This window comes from Zingiber officinale, chromosome 6A (assembly GCF_018446385.1).
Source record: "Zingiber officinale cultivar Zhangliang chromosome 6A, Zo_v1.1, whole genome shotgun sequence".
Classification (NCBI taxonomy): domain Eukaryota; kingdom Viridiplantae; phylum Streptophyta; class Magnoliopsida; order Zingiberales; family Zingiberaceae; genus Zingiber; species Zingiber officinale.
The window spans coordinates 94,846,611-94,856,596 of NC_055997.1; positions in this window are offsets into that span (position 1 = coordinate 94,846,611).

The following is a 9,986-nucleotide window of genomic DNA, read 5'->3' on the forward strand; positions in this document are numbered from 1 at the left end:
ATATCTAGCTCCAAGAGTAGTACCACTCAACTTCATCGTCATGTCGGACTAAGTCCACCTGCAGGGTTTAACATGACAATCCTTATGAGCTCCTCTTGGGGACATTCTCAACCTAGATCACTAGGACACAGTTTCCTTCTATAATCAACAACACACACTAAAAGTGATATCATTTCCCAACTTATCGGGCTTATTGATTTATCGAACTAAATCTCACCCATTGATAAATTAAAGAAATAAATATCAAATATATGTGCTTGTTATTATATTAAGATTAAGAGCACACGCTTCCATAATAACTGAGGTCTTTGTTCCTTTATTAAGTCAGTATAAAAGGAACGACCTCAAATGGTCCTACTCAATACACTTTAAGTGTACTAGTGTAATTATATAGTTAAGATAAACTAATACCTAATTACACTACGACCTTCCAATGGTTTGTTCCTTTCCATCTTGATCGTGAGCTACTGTTTATAATTTATAAGGTACTGATAACATGATCTTCTGTGTGTGACACCACACACCATGTTATCTACAATATAAATTAATTGAACAACTACATTTATCATAAATGTAGTCATTTGACCAATGTGATTCTTATTTCTAGATAAATGTTTATACCAAAAGCTAAGCTTTTAGTATACACTCTAACACAAGGTATTCTACCTTAGTTGTCCAAAGTTGCACTTAGATCTTTTCACAAAAAGAGAATGCTCACGCAAAAGAATGAGTACTTTATAAAGGTGATGCAAATGATCTTTGAATGATGAACTATAAACAAGGATATCATCAAAGAAAATCCAAACAAACTTGCGGAGGTAAGGCCTGAAGATATCATTCATCAAACTTTGAAATGTAGAAGGTGCATTAGTTAAACCAAAAAGCATTACTAAAAATTCATAATGATCATCATGAGTCCGAAAGAATTTTTTGGAATGTCTGGCTGATAGATCCTTATCTGATGAAAGCCTGATTGAAGATCCAACTTTGAGAAGAATGAGGAACCTCCTAATTCATCAAGTAATTCATCAATGATGGAGATGGGGTACTTATCTTTTACTGTAATTTTATTGAGTGTCCGGTAATCTACACACATTCGCCAGCTTCCGTCTTTCGTACAAGCAGTACTGGAGAAGAATATGGACTTACACTTGGGCGAACAATACCATCTTGAAGCATCTCTTGTACAATCTTCTCAATTACTTCCTTCTGCATGTAAGGGTAGCGACAAGGCCTAACATTTGCTGGTGCACTCCCCGGTATTAGAGGTATACAATGATCATGTGAACTTAATGGAGGAAGCCCCTTTAGCTCAGCAAATATAGAAGTGCCTCTAATTCTTGAGGGGTATGTGAGGTGCCTTTAAGATCCTTTTTGATGGAGAGTTGCATGAGAAAAATGGAGTAATCTTTCTTTAATAACCGCTCTACCTGATAACTACTGATTGATGTAATAGTATCTTGTCTCTTGCCTTTGATGCAAACTTCTTTTCCTTGATCTTGGAAGTGCGTTGTTAGTTAAGAGAAATTCCATATTATGTCTCCTAATGTTCTCAACCATTGTGCTCCAAGTACAACATCACATCCATCTAGGGGTAGAAGAAAGAGATCTATGGTTAATTCATAATTTGGTAAGAAAATTTTAATACCATCGCACTTTCCTAGGCTTATAAGTGATCTTCCATCTGCCACCTTAATATCAAATGTAGATACTTGCTCTATTTTTTTTAAGCCTTCTTGCCAAGGTTGAGTCTAGAAAATTGTTGGTGCTTCCTGAATCTATAAGTATCATTACTGGTTGCTTTTTAATGAATCTTTTTACCTTCATCGTTTGTGGAGTTTGTAGTCCTTCTAAGGCATGAACTAATATTGCTATAGAGTCATCTTGTACTTCGTTGATATTATCTTGTGTTTCACCTTCATCGAAATCATCTTCTTCCTCAGAGTTCTCTATTGGTTCAATCATCAATATCCTCTTTTGCTTGCATTGATGACCACGGTGCCACTTTTCATCGCAATGTCAGCATAATCCCTTTGTCATCCTTTCCTTGATCTCTTCTTTTGTCAATCTATGGGGTGTTGAATAATGTAATGTGTTTTTACAAATTACCTTGTTATTTCTTCTTCCTTCCACATTGATCTTCTCTTCTTGTAGTCGTGCAAAGGATAAGGCAGCCTTCATGGTGCAAAGTTGATTCATTTTTACTTCTCATCATATATCAAGGTGAAGTCCTTCAATAAAAGTGCCCAGTAGTTGCTTTTCTGACCAATCATGAGTTCGATTAAAGAGTCGCTCGTATAATCTTTGGTACTCTAGTACAGTTGAAGTCTATTGAATTTTGGCCAATTCTCCATCAACATTCTCATAACCGGAGAGATCAAATCGATTGATGAGTTCTTCTTTGAATTTCTCCCATTTTGGAGGCCCATGGTATGCTTAAAGCCAGTCATACCATTGGATGACAACGCCTTCGAGGTCTATAGATGCTAGGTCTACCTTTGCATTGTCCGATGTGCTATAGAAGCGAAAGTATTTTTCAACCCTTGAAATCCATCCAATTGGATCGTTGTTCTCCCAACGAGGAAATTCCACCTTCATACATGGAAGGTTGTGCTCTCAACCACCATTTGAGTTCGCTCCTTAGTCATATTGTTGTTGTCGAGACTGCTGATTTATTCCCCTTTGGATTAGTATGCTTGAGTTGGAATCTACTTCTAAACGATCATTCAATTCTTGCATTATTGTGACCAACGATGACATAGTTTTTTCAAGTTTATCCATCCTTGTCTCGTGCTTAGCTTCAAATTCTAGAACTCATTTGGCGTCAGGATGAGATCCTCTGATCGTCATGTCAGAGTGGATTTTCTTCTCTTGAAGTTGGGTTAAGATCATGCGCTTGTTAAAGTTGCTGCGAGATATTATAGGGCGATGATAAACTGAACGTGCTCTGATACCAAGTTGATAGGAACCCGAGAGCCTATCACTTAGAAAAATTGAAAGAGAAAAATATAAAGGGGGATAGGATGATCACTTCGAGGAGATCGACCTCTAATAATCAAATGAAATTGATTAACTAAAAAGGAAAATTACTTGTCCTCTAAAATTACATAACGTTTCTTTAAATAGAGACCTAAACTAGAGTTGGAAAAAATCCAGAAAATCCCGACCCTTCCCGAATCTCATCCCATTTCCGACCCGAAAATATCCCGACCTGACATTTTCCCGACCCGAAGGTTCGGGATTTTTCCCGTCCCGAAGGTTCGGGATTTTTCCCGTCCCGATCACTATTGGGAAAGGGATCGGGAAATTTTTTTTCTCTTGACGGGAATCCCGTCCCGACCCGATTATATTATAATATTATTTTTTATATAAAAAATATTATTTTTTATAATATTTTTTTAATATTTTAAGTATCTAACCATTATGTTTATTTTTTTTATCTCTCCATTTTTCTCATACTTCATCATAATTTTGTTTCTAAATAAATTATTGGCAACGTGTGAAGAAGATAGTCAGTTAGTTTATTTTAGCATATGAAAACTGATAAAATAATATAAAGAATAATTTTTGTGATTTTTTTTTCTGTAGGTTGAATCCAATCATTTCTAAGGACTAAGGTCACCATATCATCAATTCATTATTGATACAATGACTGACATGATAATTTTTATTTTTAGATTTTCTTGTATTAGGGATAAAGTATAAACTAAGTAGTAATTTTAGTTTTTTTTTTATTAGCTTTAATATATTTATGATGTCCTAGGAAGATATTTTAGTTTTTAATGGTTATGTATCATGAAATCATTTTAATTTATTTGTATTGTACTAAAAAATTATTTGAGTCTCCGTAGATTTTTTTTAAAAAAATATTTTTCGGGATATTCTTACGGGTCCCTACCCGATCCTGAATATTCGGGATCCCGAACATTCGGGTCCCGATACTTTTCGGGTACGGGGTCGAGAGAAAAAAAATTCTCAATTCTTATCGGGACGGGTATTGGATAAGGGGGCTACGGGACGGGTCCCGACCCGATCCCGCCCCTAACCTAAACTACCTTTTCAAAAGAAAAGGTCTAAAAAAACAATAAAATACAAATACAAAACTTATCTAATAAAAAGAAAGATCAAAAATTTATTTTAGAAAAAGAAATAAAGTTAAAGAATTTATTTAAATAGATTAATTAAAAGATTTATTTGAATAGATTCGTTAAAGAATCTTATCAATCAGGGAAGAAGAGATTGCGACGATGATGCCACTTTTCCGCTGCGCTGCAGCTGCCCTGATGGAGCGTCCTTGAGCATCCGTGGACCTTCTAGTTCGACAATCCCTAGTCCAAGTTGAAGCAATCCAGTGAATCCACAACTTCTTCACTGTTTCAGACTTCTGGTGGTCAATTCCACCCGCACTTTCAATTTCAAAGGAAAAATTATGTTTCGTTTGGGCAAACTCTAAAGTTTCCATATCTTTTTGCCATTGTGAAATTTCTAGTTTTACTCTGCCAATCTGCAATTACCAAACATAATGCAGTAGAGGCTAGGGTTGTGGATAGAAAGGAAGAGAAAGGTTGTTGATTGCCATGGCAAGCCAACAAGATCTTTTGGGATCTTGGAGAGAGTTGTTATTCCATTGTCCAATAAAGTTAACTACTTGCTCACTTTTGAATGTCACCAAATTGCCATCAGACTAAATCATAGAGTAGTAAAATACAGGAATTATATCTGGATATATGTTATTGTGCTTCTCAGTGGAAGCAACTCACAGAAGATGTAGTTGTCGAAGAAATTACCTTAGGCATTTGGCTCAGTTGTCCTAGGTCATTGGTTGATTGCTGGATCAAAGGACTGACGAGTTAGATCAAATTATCAAATTTTACCAAAATGTATCCGATTTTATACTTGGTAATTGGTGGTAGTAAATATAGCAATACAATTACACACAAGAGTAAAGGTATTGGGGTTGACCTATCCTTTCGCTCCTCAGAAGTTCCCATACTAGGCTTTCATTAGTGCTCCGACATACATGGATTCAACCTCAAAATCAAGCAATTGACTGATTGATTGGTGACCCAATCAATTGAGCAGATGTGTGTCAGAAACCATTTCAAAAAATAAAAAAAGGAGGTCACGTGACATCAACCTATAAATAGACATTTATAATGGAGATGACAACCAAATCATTTCATTGTCCATGCACCCCTCCACTCATCCTCCGTAATCTCTTCTGAACAATTGACCACTAGTAAGTAGTTTTTTTGAAAAAAATCACTAAGTCCTCAAGGCATAAAGGAGAGTGTAAATTCCCAGACAACCGTAGTAAGAAGAGGTGGATGGTTGAAAGTAAGACTTGGGTACAGTCAATTGGCTACACATCATTCGACTAGACTTGAAGGGGAGGCTAGTGATATGAGTTATGACGAACAGACCCAGGGGATGATGTGGCAGGTCAAGGTTAAGATAATGTAGTGGTTAGAGTCAACGGAAGAAAAACATCCCTCACCTGGCTTCACCAGTTACCCAGTATTAGGGCTTTCAGCCCAGCCTGGTGGGAATACCAGCCGAGCGAATAAAGGCTGACCGACCCTTCAGCTGGTCAAAGATATAGAGTCTAGTACTTTACCTAAGAGATAACACATCCGGTCATTTAACAGCCGATCGGGTTTTGAGGTAACCAGCCTCCTAGGTCGGTCGGGACGTCCGACCGATCTCATAGTCGACCAACCATAGGGTTGGTTAGAGTATGGGTTGGCCTCCTCGAGGATCGTAAATCTCTCTATGTACGTCTGGCTGGAAAAAAGGTCATCCAACTTTAAGCCGACTTGCTTTGAAGTATTTATCCTTATATCACTACTCGGACGGATTTCTAGCAAAGCATAGGTTGCCTTATTGGCTGGCCAAGATACAGGCAGTATAATACATAACAAAGCAGACTATATGGAATATAACTAAGTAGCTTAATAGAGACGGTCGACCTTAAGGACAGGCTGGGACATACTTAGCAGACAACACCCTAACAACCTATCAAGATAACACTTATATGTCAGAAAATATTCTTCTAGAAACTTCTCTGGGGACCATCGTGTCTCCCATCAACAGACCATTTATGGCAGCATATTTTCTCATCAACCCCAGTAATAATAGAAGCTATAAACAACAAAAGAGGTATACATGTGAGTAAAAGAAAGATTTCTCGGATAATTATTGTACCTGACCTAACAAATTCTAGCACACTTTGTCGGTTCATGAGTGTGGAGACTTTAAGAGGTGGTATATAAAGATGGAGTCCTATCTGTGATGAAAATGCACTCTCTAACATCTGTAATTCTACTCTCAGGTGCACGTTCCTTTTTGTTCTTCATTCACCTATCCGGATTTGTACTGACTTGAGCGTCGGAGAGCCTTCGCCAAGTAGTCCCCTCTAGTTTCTGGGCACTGATATTTTGTTGACTCGTCTTCGTGTGCGCAGGAGAAGAAGGTAGCTTTTCCGTAGAATAAAAGGCCTTCTACCAGCCAAACACCGATCTATCGTACCCAGTGCATCATCTCTGTAGTTTTTAGACAGGATCATTATCGAACTTTCAATTCTCAATTAAAGTTTTTTAATTTTTTAAAATTTTTATATTTATCATTTTAGTTGGTTATTATTGGATTGTTGAGGATACAATCAAAGTTTTAGATTGCAAAGATATGAAAAAGATCATAGAATTAAAAGAATGTAAGATATCTCTATTGTAATGCCTAGAAATAAAGTCATTAGAGCTTAGACCCAAAGTGGACGATATCATATCATTATGGAGATATGTGAATTCCTTTGGTCCCAACAAATGGTATCAGAGTCATAGTCAAGACCAGTTGTCATGTGTAGTGACCTTGAACAGGTCAAGGTAAAGTCCGAAGTAGGTCAAAGTGATCAGATATTTACGATGAGACCCGAAATAGGTCAAGGTAACTAGATGCTTACAGGAATGGCCAGAGTAGGTCAGGGTGATAAGATTTTTACGGAGAGGCCCGGAGTAGATAAGGGTGATTGGATACTCACAGGGAGGCCCAGTCCAGGTCAAGAGCGATCAGATATTTGTGATGAAGCCTCGGAGTTGGTCAGGGTGACCAAATGCTCACGAAGAGGACCGGAGCATCGTGAGGAGATCCGCACCATGAGAGTAATGGTGGTCCTTCGTTTGAGAGGAAAATTGTTGGAAATACAATCAAAGTTTCACATTAGAAAGATATCGAAAAGCTTATAGTTTAAAAAGATATGAGATATCTTTATTGGAATGAAGTCTTTTGGGTAGAGCCTTAAAATAAAGTCATGAAGGCTAGATCCAAATTAGATAATATCATATCATTATGGAGATATGTAAATTTCTTTGATCCTAACAATTGAACTTGACAATATAAATTTATTTATTTATTTTATTTTTAAAATTTATTTAGCAGGTTAATGATAAAAATTTTATTAATAAATATGAATTATAAATATTATTCATGAATGTTAAAAAATTAACATATATATCTTTAAATTTATTTATTCAGTTTAACTATTGGTATAAATGTATTCATTTAATTAATTATATATATATTAAATAAATATAAATAAATTATTATCTAGTTAAATATTAAATTTATTTACCGTCCTAAATCTATCCAATAAAATAATTTAAAATAATACGTTGGTTTTATTAATTTATCTATATAATAAGCTGCATTTTTTAGTTCACGCTCTATAATACCGTTATATGAGCCGATATGCCCGTGTTATGATATGGATTGTACCGAAGAGACCTTCGAGGTTTCCCTCTCTTTCCAAACCGTTATAATCTTTTGCCATCTCCGTTATTTGCACACTTCTTTCCTTTTTGGCAATTTACCAAAGGGCACAGGTAGAAATTTAAATTTATTAAAAAACGTACGCTATTTTGATATTTACTAAAGAATATACTTTTTTAAGTATATTTCCTATTTTACCCTCTTAACAATTTGATTTTTTCTACTGTTTTTCTTTTCTTCATTATTTTTCTCTCTCCTCTTTTTTATCAGCATGCATAACATATGAATAACATTAGTCAATTTTTTAATAATATTTTAATATACTTGAAGAAGCAAAAAATAAACAATAAATAGCATATTTGAACTCCTTGCAATTTCAGAAATCTACTGGAACTAAAATGAGTGTAATCGAAGCTCTCTAGGTCGATCAGTGGGTTTCGGTCAAAACCCACTGATGGACCTAGAGAGCTTCGATTGTACTCATTTTAATTTCTATGGATTTCTAAAATTACAAGGAGTTCAAATATGATGTCCATTATTTATTTTGGCTTTTCATAGATGTTAATATGCAAAATGAAAGAATCGTAAAAAATGCCCACGTTGGGCCTGAATGGACACGTTGAGCCTGATATGAGTCCATATCAAGTCCAACATGGGTTTTTTTTTTATCGATTCTTTGATTTGATATATTAATATCTATGAAAAGGCGAAGTAAATAATGGACACCATATTTGTACTCCTTGCAACATCAGAAATCTTCCATCAGTGAGTGTTGATCAAAACCCACTAATGGACTTAGAGAGCTCCGATTGCACTCATTTCAGTTCCTATGAATTTCTGATGTTGCAAGGAGTTCAAATATGGTGTTCATTATTTATTTCATCTTTTCATAAATATTAATATATCAAATCAATGAATCGGTAAAAAAAAAATCTATGTTGGGCCTGATATGGACTCATATCAGGCCCAACGTGAGCCTGATATGTAATGATATCAGGCCCTCGTTGGGCCTGATATGATTCCATATCAGACCCAACGTGGACGTTTTTGGCGATTTTTTCATTTTGTATGTTAACATCTATGAAAAACTAAAATAAATAATGGACACCATATTTGAACTCCTTGCAATTTTAGAAATCCATAGAAACTGAAATGGGTGCAATCGGAGCTCTCTAGGTCCATTAGTGGATTTTGACCGAAACTCAATGATCGACCTAGAGAGCTCCGATTACACTCATTTTAGTTCCAGTGGATTTCTTAAATTACAAGAAGTTCAAATATTCTATTCATTGTTTATTTTTGCTTCTTCAAATGTATTAAAATATTATTAAAAAATTGACTAATGTTATTCATGTGTTCTGCATGCCGATACAAAATAGAGAAGAGAGAGAAAAATAATGGAGAAAAGAAAAACAGTAAAAAAAGTTAAATTGTCAAGAGAGTAAAATAGGAAATGTACTTAAAAGGTACGTTCTTTGGTAAATATCAAAGTAGCGTACATCTTTTGATAAATTTAGATTTCTACATGCGTCCTTTGGTAAATTGCCTTCCTTTTTGTTGTGATATAAATTGTAACGCTTGAGGCTTCCGGCTCTTCCCAGACCGTTATAATCCTTTTCGCCATCTCCGTTATTGGTGCATTTCTTTCCCTATGCGTTTCTCTCGTCGCTCGTAGTCGCTTGGAAACCCTCCAATTTCGAATTGCGAGAGGCTGTGACGATGAAGCAATCCTCGTCGATCCTCCACCATCCCCTACTCGGTGCTGTCGCTAGCTCCTCTGTTGGCGCCCGACGCCCCATCACCTACATGGCTAGGGAGAAGAGAGTGTTTCTGATGAGCAGATTGGTCTATAGATTTTCTCTCCAAATGAAGCTTTATATTGTGAAGCTTTATCATTCGATCCTCGTAAGTATATAAGTGATGAAGACATCCGCCTAGCTATTCAAAATGCAACTGGCCCAAGAAGTGCACTCTTTGTACCAGAGGTTCCGTTCGAAGTTTTAGTGCGAAGACAGATAGGTCGCCTACTGGACCCAAGACTTCAGTGTGCAAAATTTATATACGATGAATTAAGAAAGATGAGCCACCGTTGTTTATCTGGTGAATTGCAACGTTTTCCTGTCCTTCGTAGGCGCATGGATGAGTTAATTGGGAACTTTTTAAGAGATGGCCTTCAACCCGCAGAGACAATGATAACTCGTATCATTGAGATGGAGATGGAT